Consider the following 17622-nt stretch of genomic DNA (forward strand, 5'->3'; position numbering starts at 1 on the left):
GGAGTCCCACCTACGCCAGGACTGTCATGGCCTTCCAGCCTGCATTTTCAATCTCTTAGGCAGAGTCTCCCCATGGTTCGCTTTCTTCTCTTGGTCCTAGAATTCTTTTCGGCTCTCTCCAAGACGACACATAAAATCTGTATCTTTCCAAGTATTTGTTTGCTGCTAGACACTAGGAAGAGACACAAGCACTAATATGTCTAGCAATGCACAAGGGTAAGGTGTCACCTTATTCCAAGGGCTCACCACAGGACATGTGAATATCTTCCCATAAAAGTCACAGGTTGCCAGGGAAAAATGACTTTTATCACAATTTTTGAAATTCCTAGTTTCTTGTGGTTCACTTCGTTTTCAAAAAATACATAAATAAATAAACTCCTTTGAAACAGGCCTGGTGCGTCAGCTTACCTGTCTCACATGTGTCTTTTGGCTGCCTGAAGATACTCAAATCTATCAAGTCACTCCATGCCAGGCTGGTCTGTTTCTTATTTTAAATTACTATAAGATCTCCCCAAACCACAACTATTCATAAGAGAATCCTGGTTCTGGTAACAAATTATAGTGATTTAGGCAAAAGATAATGATGATCTGAATTAGGGCAGTGACAGTGGGAATGACAGTGATTCAAGGGCTTAACAAAATAGGATGGTTTTCACTTGAAGATTTATTGGATACGGGGGTAGAAAAGAGGCGATGAGTCGTTCATATTTTTATTCATTCATTCAACAAATACTTGCTGAATGCTGAAATGTGACTATTTAAATACTGAGGCCGGATACTGTACTAATGCTTGACATGCAGGGGTGAAAAATGACATATGGTCTTTGTCCTTATGAAGCTTATATTCTAGTTGGGGGAGGGAGATGGGAGAGAAGGGAACAAAAATAAAATAATAAACTAACAACAAAAAGTAAGATAATTAAATGTTTTAATTATTGCCAGAAAGGAAATTAATAGGGTGATGTATACAGAAGCACTTGGAAAGAAACTAATTTGTAAACAGAAACAGAACCTCACAGGAGATGATGTTTGAGCCAATTTCTGAAGGACGGAAGGAGACACCCATGCAAGGAGACAGAGGAAGAGTTCTAGGCATATTTCTAGGATTTTGAAGAGGAAATGAACTTGATATAACTGAGGAACAGAAAAGAGGCTGGGATGACTAGAGTATTCTGAGCGAGGGGAAACGCAGTATGTAGAGATGCCAAAAGGTCAAGTGGAAGGGATCAGGCTGATCTTGCTAGTCTTATAGGCCATGGTAAAGAGTTGAATTTTTTGATAAAAGCAAAGCTATTGAAGGAAGAATATAACATGTTTAATTGATCTTTTTAAAAGATCACTCTTACATCGATGTACAGACTGCATTGGCAAAAAGCAGTGACAAAACCTGAGACAGGTTTGAAGCCTCTTGGAGGAGAACAGGGGAGGGAGATGAAGGTGACTTGCTTTGGGTGGCGATGGTGGCAGAGGTGCAGGGAATGGATTCAAGAAATACATTCGTGTTAGAACTGGATGGTCTGAAGGGTGAAAGAAAAGACGGCGTTAAGCAGGATTTCTAGTTTTTGTCATTTGCTGAGATAGCAAAGACTAGAAGAGGAACTGATGGAAGGCGGGATTCAAAGTTCAATTTTGGTCATGCAGCTTGAAATGCCTAACAGACATCACTAGTAGAAGTAATGTGAGAGGAGAGGTGTGGCCTAGCGGTGGAAATCAGAGTCACCAATACGTAGAGACTACTTAGAGCCAAGGAGCCAAATGAACCAGAGGGACAGAAACAGAGAAGTGAACCCGAATTGAATCCCAGTAAGTTCCTGCGCTTGTTGCTAATGTGCAGTGGAGGAAATTGCAAGGGGGAGAAGGCGTGGCCAGTGCAATGGGAAAGGAGGAAGTTCTAGAGAGTGGTGTCAAGGAAGCAAGTGGAGGATGTTTCTTGAAGAATTTTGTGGTCAACAACGTCAAGTCAAATTCTTTGGAGGGCAAAGAATAATGGACAGTAACAAGTTATTGTTTTGTAAAACAAGGTGAATAGTGATACATTTGCTTAGAGAGAGAAAAAAAGGAAAGGAGTCAGTTTAGGATGTGTTGGAACCAGCTTCTGGTTCCACAATGCTACTCATGAACACCTTATCCCCAAATCCCCAAGCTTTTCATTTGTAATTCCCCTAACACTTTGTATTAAACTTTGTATTTATTTGGAGTAACTAAAAGGGGAGAACTGCAATATGTCCTTTGTAATTATAAGTTGAGAAGAAACACGCAGAGGTGAACTTGTCAGATGCAAGAGCCTGAGTAAAAAAGTCCTCAGAATGTTTAAGTTGGTTGGCAGGAAAAAGAAAAGAAAGTAAATAAAATAAGGAAGAAAGAAAACTAGCATTTATCAAGCACCTATTAGGTAACAGAAGCTGTGTTAAATGCTTTCTATTGACTATTTAATGTAATTCACAAAGAGGTAAATATCATATTTTTACAAAATAGAAAACTAGGATTCAGTGAAATTATTAATGTGTTAAAGGCATGTATTTGGTTAAGTGAGGAAACAAGAATTTACAAGATGTATCTGGCTCAAAATCTTGAGCTCATTCTATTACTTTTGCTGCTTAGTGCTACTAGTACTCACAGTGACAGAACTCAGCTGGTGGGTGTCGTGCAGAATTTGGAAAATTCCCAAGGGTTTGTGGATACCACTGAGACAGACTGACTTGCTGCTGGATGCCTTCATCACCAGTCTCCCCCTTCTGGCACCTTCCGTGGGTATCATGTCACTACTCTCGCCACTGCCATCATATCACCTCGAGTGACACATGCCTGCTCTATGCCCATCCTTCAGACCCTCTAAGTAGACCTGTGCTAAAATCAAGACTCATTAGCAAACTAACTGGATGGTAGGGTCTATATTATCTAAACCTTGCGAGCTTTAGTTTTCTCATCTGTGAAGTAGACATAATTATTCCTATTTCATCTCTTTTGGAAATTTGTATATGAAATTATCCTGTACTCTGATTGCCATACATAAGGCATGCAAACCGGGTTTGGATGTGAAAATGGTAGAGAGGATATGACTAAAATTAATCAACTGGTTTATGTTAATGTATGAAGAAAGGAATGTGTTACTACATTTAAAGAAGATTCTACTCATGTTTCTCCATCTTTCAGGTACCATTCATGGTTTCCATGTCATATATCTCTATCTAGATAGCAAGCAGCCATTTAAGCCAAAGGTCATGATTTATAATTTATGTTTACTTCCACAATGCCTAAAACTTCATTGAGAAAATGGTGTATTTTAATTTATATTGATAATATACTTTTGGAGGGTCATTCTTGTCTAAAATAATTGTGTATGTTCTGACCAGATGGGAATGGGTAGAGACTATAAGGAAAGATAGGTGACTGGTGGTGCCCTGAGGCCTCTCTGAGACCATGCCACCATATAAGGCTGGAAAGTAGCAAGGGGCAGAAACCTGCCAAAGCCCTGGACCTTAGAGAAGTTCTTTGTGATACTCCTTATAATGACAGGCGCAGAGTCTTGATTAAGCAGAGAGAGTCTTAATTTCACTGTTTCTGAGCAAACCAGGGCATTGATAAAACAATGTGAGCCCCACATACTCTTCAGACATCAGGAGGTGTCATTTAGACGGCTTCCCTTTTGGAACCAACACAGGAAATCCATTCTAGCAGAGGTTATTAAAAAAAAAAAAAAAAAAAAAAAAGGCCATGCTTCAAATCATCTTCAGGATTATAAACAGCCTTTGTTAGAAGGAGACACTACATTTGGTTTTTGATTATCCAATAAAGCTTGAAAAATTAGTTTCTTCCTTTATGCCTAAATAAATAAACTTCACACAGGCCATTTGGTGAGTAGTTGTGTTGCTGAGTCATTAAAGAAAGACTAGGCAGGGATGTTCATCATTGTGCTTTTACCAGTTCAAAGAACAAGACAAGTCCTCCAACGTGTACAGTAACTAACTTTATGAACAAAAATTGAAAGCCATTGCTAGACAAATCCTACTTGCTCTATGGATGTCTGGATACCGTGGCTAGCCTGAGTGGAGTTTACATAAGTGACAGGGTAACAGGCAGGGAACAAAAGGTCCCCACTATTTGACTTAATAGCAATTACAATAGCAAGCAAACAAAAATTGAACATCTTTTTGGGATGATCATATAATCAATAGCCTTGAGATTCATTTATAAATATTTAATACTAGTATCTGGCATTTAATATACTATCAAATACTATATTAATTTAATATACTGAATAATAATTTAAAACTAATTTAGTTTTTAAAATTCTGAATAATTCGTTTTTTAAATGCCAAATTACTAGTAAAGAGATGTTTTCAACTCTGAGATAAATGACCCCAGTGCAATATAAAATAGAGCAAATAGCGTCATTAACAGTGTGAATGCACAGTGAGTTTGAGAGGACAGAAACGTAAGATTGAAGAGGACAGAAGGCAAAAAGCTGTGCGCTGTCTCCTCCTGTGCAGAAGTCTTCCCTTTGCCAAATAGAGATCTATACTTACACAGACAGAACCCCTTTCAGAAAAGAAAAAAAAAAAAAAAAGCCCCTATTTGAATTTATCTGAAAACTACGTTTGCTACATAAGAATTGTTTAGTCTTATTTATATATTTATTTATCACCATTCACTTGTAGTTTTGATCGTACTCAGACCACAAACTTTCCAAACTGAACTTCTGTGCTGATTAAAAGTAACAGCAGTGTGTTTATTAAAGTCAGCAAATCTGTGATTCAAAAAGACACCTTACTAAAGGGTCAGGATTTTATATTAAGAAAGAATGTCTGAAAGCATGGAAGAAATGCTACTCTCTGAGCAAAAATATTTTATTGCTGTGAAAATCAGACATTAATAATTCATTTTTCATAGAATCTGCACTTCTGGCTCTTGGAAAGGCATAATAGTTTGAAAGGCCTACTAGGGTGGGAAGGAACATAACGTGCCCACCTGAGGCATACTTTAAAGTTAACTGACCCCTCTGTACCAGGGTGCAGAAAGCAATCCTTGAAACATGGTACAAAATTCCCTCCTATTAAAAATCACTCTGAATTAATGTTGTCTATAACCTCCAACTTTACAAGAGCCCATATTGAATTAATAAAATAAAACAGACAGAGAGAATGGTTTGAAGGGTCTATTTCAGGGACTGTGTAAAAGAAAAAGGGAAAGGCTTTCAGGGTATTCCATCTGTTGGATCCAATTATCCTTCAAACACATAAATTAATTATTATGATAGGCACTGGAGTCCAAAGACGGATTTGACCTAGTCCCTGGCCCTGGAAATCTCACCCCCCGGTAGAGGGGCCGGTCATGTAAGAGACCATTCATTATGTTCTAGTGGTTCAAGGACAGACACACGCACAGAGTGTTATTTGAACAAATAAGTTATCACAGGGAAAGATAACATCCGAGCTGAGTCTTGGGTGACAACTAGGAATTCATCAGGAAATATTGGTGTGTTCCGGAAAAAGAGATTGACATTCAGAAAGATAATCCATTAAAATACTGTTTAAGCAAAATCACTGAAAGAAAGGACAGTGTGGTGCATTGGGAAAACTAAAAATGCTTTGAGAGCAAAAAAGGTCATGTAGGAGGCAAACAGCGATACAAGCGAGGACCAGCAAGGGGGATTTTATATGTCACGTTAGGGAGTTTGGATTTTGTCATGTAAGGAACAGGAAGGCACTGAATACGAGCAGGTGAGTGACGTAGTTCCAGTGAAGTAGAGGCAAATATGTAGGATACCATTTTTGTCAGGATATACCATTAATGTACCAAAATAATAGTTCATATTTCAGTCTTCAGCTTCTCTGTGGACAATAAATAAATTATAGACCAATATTCATAGGATAAATGTTACCTCATATTTATTCTGTACATGTAAATCTGTGGCAGAAGACAAATAATTCAGTAAAAGTTTAAGTAAATATAATTATGTATATCATTTTTAAAAATTATACTAAGATAGTAAATGTTGCCAGAGTTCTAAAAATCAAGAAGATGAGACATCAGAGCAATTGGAAAAATCTTCAGAAGTGGAACTTGAACTCTTACTCATACACACGAACATGTGGATCTCTTCATTATGTTTCTTTGTTTGTGTTAGGGAATGTTAGCAAATATTTTGTTTGCTTTCCTATGTTTCTCAGTTCCTTTGCCATTAGGGAGGGCCACGTGACTACTGCTGTCTAGGAAAACAGGGCAGCAGTGATGCGTGTCATTTTCTGGCTGAAGTAGTGAGATATTTATATACGATTCCCCAGTTCTTCTCTTGCCCTGCCAGGGTGTCTGGCAATGTTTCTTCAAGAGGTTGAGCCTGGGTTCCTGAGTGACCACATGGACCAGAACCATGTGCCACATCACCAAACTTTTGTGTAGCATAAGTCAAAATAAACCTACCCTATGCAAATGAATACACCATTCCTTCTTGTTCCTTCCTCTACTGTCTTATGCCTTGCCTAGTTTAGACATCTACAGGGGCCTAATGTTGTTCTCTTTTCTGCATGACAAACTCTTCCTATGTGTGTGACACTACTTTCAGAAAATAAAGACATAAATGCTAAAATAAAAACAACAAACAGGCAAGGACAAAAATCTCATAATTAGACTAAATTTTGAAAACATATTGAAGAAACTCTACCAGAATGTTGGCAGTAGGTCTATCTGGGAAGGGCTTGGGTGATTGTTTTCTCTTACTTTAACTTTAATATGTTTTCCAATTTTTCTAAAATAAGCCTGCATTATTTTTATAATAAAAAATAAACCCTTTTAAAATTAAATTTTAGGGAAATGATTTGGAACCTTGCCAGAAACTGGTTCTCATGAACACTAAACACAATTGAAGTAGTAAAGAGAAGCAGATGAGAGTAATCTGATTTTTTAAGACTGTTAACATATGTTTGAGTTCTTATATCCAAGGCCATCCCAATATCTGCAATTCTTTTCCTCTGTATTCTCTGGAGAACATGATCAAATCTAATATTATAATATCAGGTTATAATTATTTTATAGCTTGAAATAAAATACTTAGGCTATTTCTTAGCACTAAAGATTACTTAGATACTGTGCTGCCTAAATTATGTTTGAATGCACAGAAAAGTAAAACATTAGTCTTATTTGCTTCAGTTTGCTTTTCTCCAATACAGTTTCCATAAGTGTCATTCAAAAACATTCCCATAGAACCTTATATATTTGATTGGGAATCTTTGATCTATAATATCTAATTTATTTTCTGCTCTCTGGAAGCTAATATTCAAAGAAAAAATCCACATTTATTATTTTCACCTACAAAGTTATCATTTAGACATATTTATTGATTTTTTTGTTGTTTAAGTGGATTTGTTTTTCTAAGTTTTGTAGATATAAGGAAAATATTGTGGAAAAACTACATTAGCACACAAGGTTATGATGGAAGGTTGACTGCTTACCTTTTAAGATATTCTAATTAAATCTTTTGTGATTTAATCCCCCAAAACTTAAATTCTCAGACTTCGGTTTGATTTAACGTTTTACTAAAACTAAAGAAAATGTGTGGGAGAAACATGTTTTACTATTTTTATGATCTCAGAGACCTAAGGTTGACCAAAGTAATAGTATCTTGGCTGAAAATACCAAGGATATTTATAGACAACAAGATGAACATAACATTTTAAGCATAACTTTGATGTAGATTTTTCTCTATTCCACAATTTCCTAAGTTACATTAAACTTCAAATGTTTTAAGGCCTTCACTCTCAAAGCTGAGGAGAGCAGAAATCAGGCTGTAATTTATAAGTAAAACAACATGTTGCCCATTGCTCTGATTGGTTCTTATTAACAGTATTTAGGTAATTTTTTCCCCAATAATGTTAAAGTAGGACTTGCAATGTTTGTGTTTAGTAAAACAGAGCATGTGTTTCAAAAGAACTTGTGAAACCTCGTTTGACCTTCTTAAATAAAACTCTACCTAATAGCGAGCCGTGAGATTAAGTAGCATTGTAGTCCCAGGTAACTTACAAGAAATCTGGGAATCAGAGAAGTGTGATAAAACCTTATAAGGTCATGGAGAACCCAGGATCAGCCCACCCTGAATGAAAATATCTCAGTATTTAAGAAAAAAGACCGTATACTACGACTGCTGTCATTGCCTGATTATTGTTGATTATGTCATTTATATTTTGTCATTGCTACCAAAAAAAGTATATGCTAGAATAAAAAAAATTTCAGAGGCTCTCTCTTTCCCTATTTTAAATGATTTAGTGGACTAAAATGCTCACAGCCCTACTGCATCCCTAGTCAAAGCCATCTATTATACTATCACTTAAACTTTTATTAAATATCTGTTGTGCATTAGATATGGTGTCGGAAATGCCAAATGGGAAAGGAACAAAGGATGGAGAATGTAGCTACAAAATCAATCTTAAACCTCTATATCTGTGGTCACCAACCCCCAGGCAGTGGCCCAGTACCAGTCTGCAGCCTGTTAGGAACTGGGCCACCTGAACTCCACCCCTCCCACCCCCATCCATGGAAAAATTGTCTACCGTGAAACAGGTCCCTGGTGCCAAAAAGGTTGGGGATCGCTGCTTTAAATCATCTTCTTCAATCATATGTTCCTATCATTCTGGCTTTCTCACTCCTCTACAGACCATGAGCTCAGGAATCAAACTACCTAATTTAAATCCTGGTTCCTCCATTTATTATCTATTTGGCTTTCATAAGTTATTTGACCTGCCTCTCACTTGTAAAATTGCAGTGACAATATTATCTACCTCATGTAGTTGTGTGAGAATTAAATGAGATAATACAAGCAAAGAACTTGAAACAGTGCCGGGCACATATAAGCACTCAATAAGTATTTGTTACATCATCATTACTATTGGCAGTAGGATTATTATTACCATTACTAATTGAAATGCCATCAGGGCAGACACTTCTTTCTATTAGCCACTTCATGACATCCTCCACTCTACTGTCATTTATTTTGTATCTACCACGTGCTGGTTTCTGTGCTAAACTTGGAGTCACAAAGATCAATGAGACACACTGACTCTTGAAAGCTTCCCTACACAGCTTGTACCCCTTTAACCATTTCACCTCTTTTCTCAAGAGGAGTCACCACTTCATCAGTTCCTTGTTCTTCTATCATTCATTCTCTCCAGAGCCAGTTTTGGATTAGTTTTACCATCCACATTCAGCCTTTGTGCAGACAAGCACTGTGGATGGTGTCCCTACAGAAGTACCAGCATCTGTTTCAAAGATTTCCCACTTAACTCAGAGTACCTACCACACTCCTGCTACTCTCACCCTCAGCAAGTGGTTTTGCCTATTTCATGGAAAATATAATGAACAGCATGAACTAGAAACTCTGCTCATCCTCTCCAAACAAAGGACCAATTACCAGTGTCTACTCATGTTGTCATTTCTTTTCCTGCTGTGTTAGAAGAAGAGAATGCCTCCTCATCAAAACCAACACCATCACCTGGGCCTCGGAGGTCAACCTTTTCCATCTCCTCCGAGACCTCATGGAGTCCGTGGTCTTTGCTTCATGAAGTGTTACTTTTTTTCTTTTTTCCTTCTCCTGTCTTTAAACTGTCTCATATCTTTAAGTTCCATTCCCTATTTCCCCTCTCAGATTAATTCTCCCAAGTATCGCTCCAACTTGCTTCTTCAGTTTACATGCACAGTACTCAAAGGAAGTTTAAATTTGCGTTACCTTTCATATTCCTTCAACCCACTGCTGTCTGGCTTTATATCATACTGAATTCCCTGAAACTATTCTTCAAATTACCAAATTCAGTGGGAGGTTGTTAATTTTTAGCATTTCATACTGTTGATCACTCTTTGATTCTGGTACCTTTCTGTTGGTAAAATGATGCTCGTTGCTGCTTTTCATTTTGTCTCTTTCACAACCACATCTCATTTGCTTCTCTGCTCCTTAAACCCATGTTGTCTAGGTTCTTCAGCCTCTCCTTTTTGCTTTCTGAACGCTGTCCTAAGACACTGCTGGTACACTGCACTTTCCACGTTATCTACCTCAAGGTAGTCCCAGCAAGACCACCTTCCAGCAGCCACTCACTTTATGATGCCACATCCAGAGGTGAATTCCGGTCAATTTTCAGTACAAAAGAGCCACTCTTACCATATGCTTGGATAGCTCACCTTATTAAAAAAGAAATGTATTGCTGATTCCATTCCCCATAAACATACATTGCACTTAGGCTTCTGCTAAATAGTTGAAGGGAAACTAATAGTATAAAGAGAATGGAGAACCAGAAAGCCATTTCCTTTAAATCAATATGCAACATAAGAATTGATCACAAGCAAGTATTCAGAGTTTAGTGATTTCGAAACTCCAAATAAATGGCTAATTTTTCCTGCAAATGAAAATAGAATTATTAAATTATCGTGCTGGTGTTAGGCATTTGTAATGGAAGGGAAAGGAAACTGTCTATTTATTTTTCCCCTCAAGGACAAATTATATTTGAATGTTTCCTGCTTAATAGCTGCACCTGCTGGTAAGGACAAAGGATGCACTTTAACTTGATTTTGTAAATAACTTACTGCAATAGGCCAAGACTTTGTGCCGTAGCTAATGGGCATGTTGCTTCCTTCTCCTTTGATTGCTTTCCTTTTTATATCATTTAAAAAGAAAAGGCTTGCACTGTTGTGTATACTAGCTTAAATCTGTTTTTGTTACTGCTTGAAATTATTTCTGTTGTCATCTCAACCATTGTCAGCCAACTGTTTGTTTTTGGAATTTAGGGTGAATTTGCTAAGTGAAGCTGTCAACCTGCTCAAATACACAGTCAACTTTATTATTTGCAGTGTTAAAGAAATGTAGTCATTCCTTTAGCAAACTTTGTTGAAGAATAAAAGGAGTACAGTTTAGAAAATTTTTTTAAAAAGCATAGTTGTGATCAACCTAACTTTAGATAAGTTTTAAATATCACATCATTTCAGGAATAAAATTGAAAGCAATTGTGTGATATCTGACATAAGAAGAGTCCACGGTAGAAAAATAGAAAAAAATACTAGGGAAAATAGGAATAACATGTAAAATTTGTTCTTTTTTTTCCCCTTAAATCACTAATAGAGTTGGGTCAGAGAGACTTCAGAGTATATTTTATATCCTCAGGTTACCTTAAGTGCTCAGTTTAGAGACCTGAAGAATCATGTGGTTAATTAAGTATATGGAGAAAGGTTCTTTACCATTCTTAAATGATACCATGTCATTTAATTTTGTATTAGTATTCTCAAGTGAATGCTGTATTCTTTTATTCCTGTGTTCATATTTAAAACCATTATAATAATTGTTTTATGTATTGTTTTTTCTGTTTCAAAATATGAGAATGCTGGATCTAAACAAAGAAAAATAGATTGTGAAAGCTAAATTAACATCTCTTTTTTATTGCTCTTTAATTGATCTCTTAAGTAGGGAGTGGGGGCATTGACAGGATGCACGTACAAGAAGCTTGGCTAGAGGATGCAAGCAATGTCACCATCATGTGGATAAAACACAGTTACTGTGGTCCTGCTGGAGGAATACATGCCCAGTGCTCAGCATCTATTTAGTGAGCACCTAGTATACATGCCCCACACCATCAGGCATGCTCGTGGGCATGTTATGCATGTAAATGCATATGTGAAAGGAAGAACAAATCTCAGAAACCATTGCTCTAAGACCCAGTCTTTGCCTCTTGCTCACTTCCTGATAATTCATTTTTACCATCACAGCTAAATCTACAGGACATCATTATGATTTTCATGGGCCTTAGGTACTTTTGTCTTCATTGGCTCCTTCCTTCATAAAACAAAATGTTAAGCTATATTTTACAACTGAATTGGTATAAAGACAAATATATTAATAATATGAGTAAAACACTTTTGATTTAAAAGTTTACTTTTTTACTATAATTAAAAAAAATTAAAATGTGTTCATGGGACACTAAAAGTAGATACCTTGAATTCAATACTGTTGACTGCCAGATCTATAGTGCTTACCTTGACCTTTTACTTAAACCCCTGAATTGAGAACTACCTACCAACAGAAACTTTCTATTTACTCATGTTACTATTACCTTAGATTATCAAAACCAAATTCATAATTATCTTTACTTTCAACTTATGTGTTTCCTTTGATTATTTCATCTTTTTCACATTCTTCCAAAAGTAGGAGCTCAGGAGAAATCCTGAATCTCTCTTTTCTTCACATTTTATACCAGGATTTTAATTTCAATAAGCTATCTTTTCTTCCCTTTGCATATGATCTCCACTACCACCCTTTCTATGAGATTAAAGATTTTCCATATGAACTGAGCACAAGGTTTCTACAGGGTTTTCTGTTCTCTTTTGTATTATAGTTATTCTGCATGCTAATGCCAAATCAATTTTCCTAAGGTATTTATCATAGGATCATTTTTCTTTGAAAGAATCTCTAGTGTAAATAATATAAGAACTAAATATTTCTAATTTATTCCCTCTCTAACCAGGCCTCATCTATTCATTCATCTAACTCTCCAAATGAATTCTTCACTGGACTGTGGGACATTTCTCTTCATTCCCTACAAAAATCACTCTAGTCCCCACTCTATATCCTTACCTTTGGATGTTTCTTCCCCTTATTCACCACCAAAAGTTTGTCCACAGTTTCAGATCCAGGTTAGTTCCATGCTCTCCATGAGATCTTCTCTGATTACCTCAGACTATGTGATTCCTCTTTAAATATTAGGATGTTTTCAGTGTATACTGTTATTACTCACACCAGCCTTGCCTTAGTTTATTTTGTGTTGCTATAAGAGAACAACACAGATTGGGAAATTTATAATGAACAGAAATTTATTTGGCTCACAATTCTGGAGACTGGGAAGTCCAAGATCAAGGGGACACATCTAGTGTGGGCCTTCTTGCTACATCATAACATGGCAGAAACCATCACATAGGGAAGAGAGAAAGTGAGAGAGGGCAAGAGGGGGCTGAACTCACTTTTGTAACAAATCCACCCACAATGATGACATTAATTTATTCATGAGAGCAAAGCTCTCATGACCTAAACACCTCCTATTAGGCCCCACCTCTCAACCCTGTTGCACTGGGAATTAAGTTTCCAACATGTGAACTTTGGGGGATATAATCAAACCATAGCATTCCATCATGGCCTCCAAAATTTAGGTCCTTCTCACATGTAAAATACATTCTTCCCATACCTAGCTCCAAAAGTCTTAACTCATTCTAGCATCAACTCAAAAATCCAAAGCCCAAAGTTTCATCTAAATCAGATCTGGGTGAGACTCAAGGCATGATTCACCTGAGGCAATTTTCCTTACAGCTGTGAGCCTGTGAAATTAAATACGTTATCCACTTCCAAAATATAATGGTGGGAAAAGCATAGAATAGACATTCCCATTTCAAAAGCAAAAAATAAGCAAGAAGAAAGTGGTAACTGATCTCCAGTAAGTCTAAAACCCAACAGGGAATGCAATATTAAGTCTTAAAGTTGTAGAATAATCTACTTTGACTCCATGTCCCACATCCTGGGCACACTGGGGTGGGGGTTGGGCCCCCAAGGCCTCAGACAGCCCCACGCCTATGGTTTTGCTGGGCTCATTCCTCCCAAAAGCTCTCATAGGTTGGAGCTCAGGCCTGCAGCTTTTCTAGGCTGGAGTTGCATGTTGGTGATCCTATAGTTCAAGGGTCTCAGGGGTTACCCCACTTACATGGCTCCACTAAGCATTGCCCTAGTGGGAACTCTCTTGTGGTAGCCTGACTTCTATGGCTTTGCTGGGCATTCCTCTAGTGGGGGCTCTTTGTGGTGGCTCCACCCCTATGACGAGTATCTACTTAGACTCCCAGACTGTCCAAAACATCTTTTGAAGTCTAGGTAGAGGCCACCATGACCCCACAGCTCTTACATTCTGCATGCCTGTAGAATTAGCACCAAGTGCATGCTGCCAGGGTCTACCATTTGTACCTTCCTTCTGGAGCAGCAGATCAAGCTGCACCAGGGCCCACTTGAGCCATAGTTGGGGTGGCCAAGGGGCATTGCACCAGAATTCAGGAATCAGAGCCCCAAGGCACAGGGCAGTAAATGCTATGATTCCATGGTCATCTCTCTGGAAAACTTGCCCTCAAGGCCACAGTTTGCCTTAAAGATATCTGAAATGTCTTCAGGGTCATTCTCCCATTGTTGAGGTGAGTAGAACCTGGATTCCTTCCATCAATATTAATCTCTTTAGCAAATGGTTGCTTGGCCACATCTTTAGCATTTTCTCCAAAACAGGCTTTTTTATTCTTTACATGGCCAGGTTGAGAGTTTTCCAAATATCCATTCTGCTTCCCTTTTAATTATAAATTCCACCTATAAATTACTTTGCTCTCTCTCATTTTACTGTAAGTGTCCAAAAGAAGCCATGCAGCACCTTGAATGCTTTGTTTGCTATTCAGATATTTCTTCTTTCAGATATTGTAGTTCATCACTTTCATCACTCTTAAGTTCTGTCTTGCACAATTTCCTAGAACATGAGCACCATTCCACCAAGTGCTTTGCAACTATGTAACAAAGAAGACTTTTACTCCATTCTCAATACCTTGTTTCACAGTTTCATCTGAGACTTCATCAGAATGGCCTTTACCATTCATATTTCTACCAACATTCTTATCACAACCACTTACATAATTCCTAAGAAAATTTAGACTCTCCTTACAGTCCATGTCTTCTTCTGGGTCCTCACCAGAATTACTCTTAACACTCCATTCATGGCAATATAAGCTTTATCTTGCCTGGTTTTCCAAACTCTTCCATCCTTTATCCATTGCTCTCTTTCAAAGTTGCTTCCACATTTTCAAATATTTGTTACAGTAACAGTCCCAATTCTTGGTACTAATTTTCTGTCTTAGTTCATTTTGTGGTGCTGTAACACCATACCACAGACTGGCTGATTTATAATGAACAGAAATTTATTTGGCTCAAAGCTCTGGAGACTGTGAAGACCAAGATTTAGGGGCCATATCTAGTTAGGGTCTTCTTGCTATGTCATAACATGATGGAAGGCATCACATGGGTGAGAGAAAGAGTGAGAGAGGGCGAAAGGGGACCTAACTTGCTTCTATAACAAACCCACTCTTGAGATAATAACCACACTCCTGTGCTAATGACAATTATTTATTCATGAGGTCTCCCACTAGGCCCCACCTATCAACACTGTTGCTTTGGGGATTAAATTTCCAACAGGAAACTTGAGGGACACATTCAAACCATAGCAAGCTTGTTATTTTTATGTCTCCTCATTTTCCAAGTGTTATGTTCATCTTTTTGATTTTCTGTTACATTTTTTGTTACTAAAGTACCTAGAATATTACTAGCTACAATGTCATAAAGTTAATATTTACTAGCATATTGGTTGATAAAACATTGTAAATTTTTTAATAGTGACTGTCCAAAATTTTTGTAGCCTATAAATTTGTTTTAGCTTTACTGAGGTGTAATTAACAAATAAATATTGTGTATATTTAAGGTGTTCAGCTTGATGTTTTGATACACATATACACTTTGAAATATTCACTACAATCATGCTAATTAATATATCCATCACTTCCCTCACATCATCACCATTTCTTCCTCCTCCTCCTCCTTCTTCTTCCTGTCTTCTTCTTCTTCTTCCCTCCTCCTCCTCTTCCTCCTTCTCTTCCTTCTTCTTCTCATTCTGGTAGTGAGAATACTTCAGACCTACCCTCTTGGCAAATTTCAAGTATATAATATAGTATTTTAACTATAGTCATCATGATATTCATTAGATCTTCAGAACTTATTCATCTGGAAAAACTAAAACTTTGTGCCCTTTGACCAACACTTGCTATCATTTGTCTTTTTCATAGTAGCCATCTGAAGAGGAGTGAGGTAATATCGCATTGTGATTTTAATTTTCAATTCCCTGATGATTAATGATATTGAGCACCTTTTCATGTACCTGTTGACCATTTGTATGTCTTCTTTGGAAAAATGCCTATTCATATCTTTTGCTCATATTTTTAAAATCAGGTTATTTGTTCTTTTGCTATTGAGTTATATGACTTCCTTATGCATTTTGGATATTAACCCCTTATCAGAGATATAATTTGCAAATACTTTCTCCCATTACAGAGGTTGCCATTCACTCAACTAATTGGGGTTTTTGTATTTTTTTTTTTTTTTTTTGCTGTGCAAAAGATTTTTAATTTGGTATAGTCCCACTTGTCTATTTTTGCTTTTGTTGCCTGTGTTTTTCATGTTGTATCCAAAAAGTGATTTCCTTATGTCAAGAAGCTTATCCACTATGTTTTCTTCTAGTAGTCTTATGGTTTCATGTCTTACATGCAAATATTTATTCTATTTTGAGTAGATTTTTATATATAGTGTGAGACGAAGGTCTAATTTCATTTTACTGCTTATGGATATCCAGTTTTCCCAATACCATTTATTGAAGAAACTCTTATTTCCCTATTGTATGTTCAGCACCTTTGTTGCAGATCAGTTGACTATAGATTTATTTCTGAGCTCTCTATTCTGTTTTATTGGTCTATATGTCTGTTTTTATGCTAGTACTGTATTTCTTTGAATACTCTAGCTTTGTAACATACTTTGAAATCAGAACGTGTAATGCCTCCAACTTTGGTCTTCTTGTTCAAGATTGCTTTGGTTATTGGGGCCTTTTGTGAGTCCATATGAATTTTAGAATTGTTTTTTCTATTTTTGTAAAGAATAACATTTGAATTTTAATAGGAACTTCATTGAATCTGTAAGTCATTTTTAGTAGTATGGACATTTTAACAATATTAATTTTTGTAATTCATGAACGTGGGATGTTTTTCCATATATTTGTGTTTTCTTTAATTTCCTTCATCAATAAATTATGTATTTTTCAGTGTAGAAGTTTTTTACCTCTTTAGTTAAATTTATTTCTAAATATTTTATTCTTTTTGGTGCTATTGTAAATGAGATTATTTTCTTTTATTAATAACATAGTTTGTTGTTTGGGTATAGAAATGCCATTAATTTTTGTATGTTGATTTTTATATCCTGCAAGATTAATAAATTTGTTTATCAGTTCAAACAGTTTTTTATTATTGTTGTCATGTCTTTAAAATTTTCTACATATGTGGCCACATCATCTGCAGACGGTGAAAATTTTACTTCTTTCTTTCTGTTATGGTTACCTTTTATTTCTTTTTCTTGTCCTATTGCTTTAGCTAGGATTTTCAGTACTATGTTGAATAATCGGCAGTCATGTCTCATACTAGATTTTAGAGAACAAGATTTTCATTTTCTCCTGTTGATTATGATGTTGGTAATGGAATTTTCATATATGGCCTTTATTATGATGAGATAAGGTCCTTCTATACCTATTTTGCTGAGAGTTTTTATGATAAATGGATGGTCAGTCTTGTAAAATGCTTTTTCTGCATCTATTAAAATGAACATATGGTTTTTAGCTTTTATTCCATTAATGTGGTATATCACAATCATTGATTTTCATATTTTGAATCATCCTTGCATCTCAGGGATAAATCCCACTGGGGTATATTGTATTAATATAGTCCTTTCAATTTACTGTTGAATTCAGATTGCTAGTATTTTATTAAAGATGT

The sequence above is a fragment of the Lemur catta genome, chromosome 6, assembly GCF_020740605.2.
Source record: "Lemur catta isolate mLemCat1 chromosome 6, mLemCat1.pri, whole genome shotgun sequence".
NCBI classification, from domain to species: domain Eukaryota; kingdom Metazoa; phylum Chordata; class Mammalia; order Primates; family Lemuridae; genus Lemur; species Lemur catta.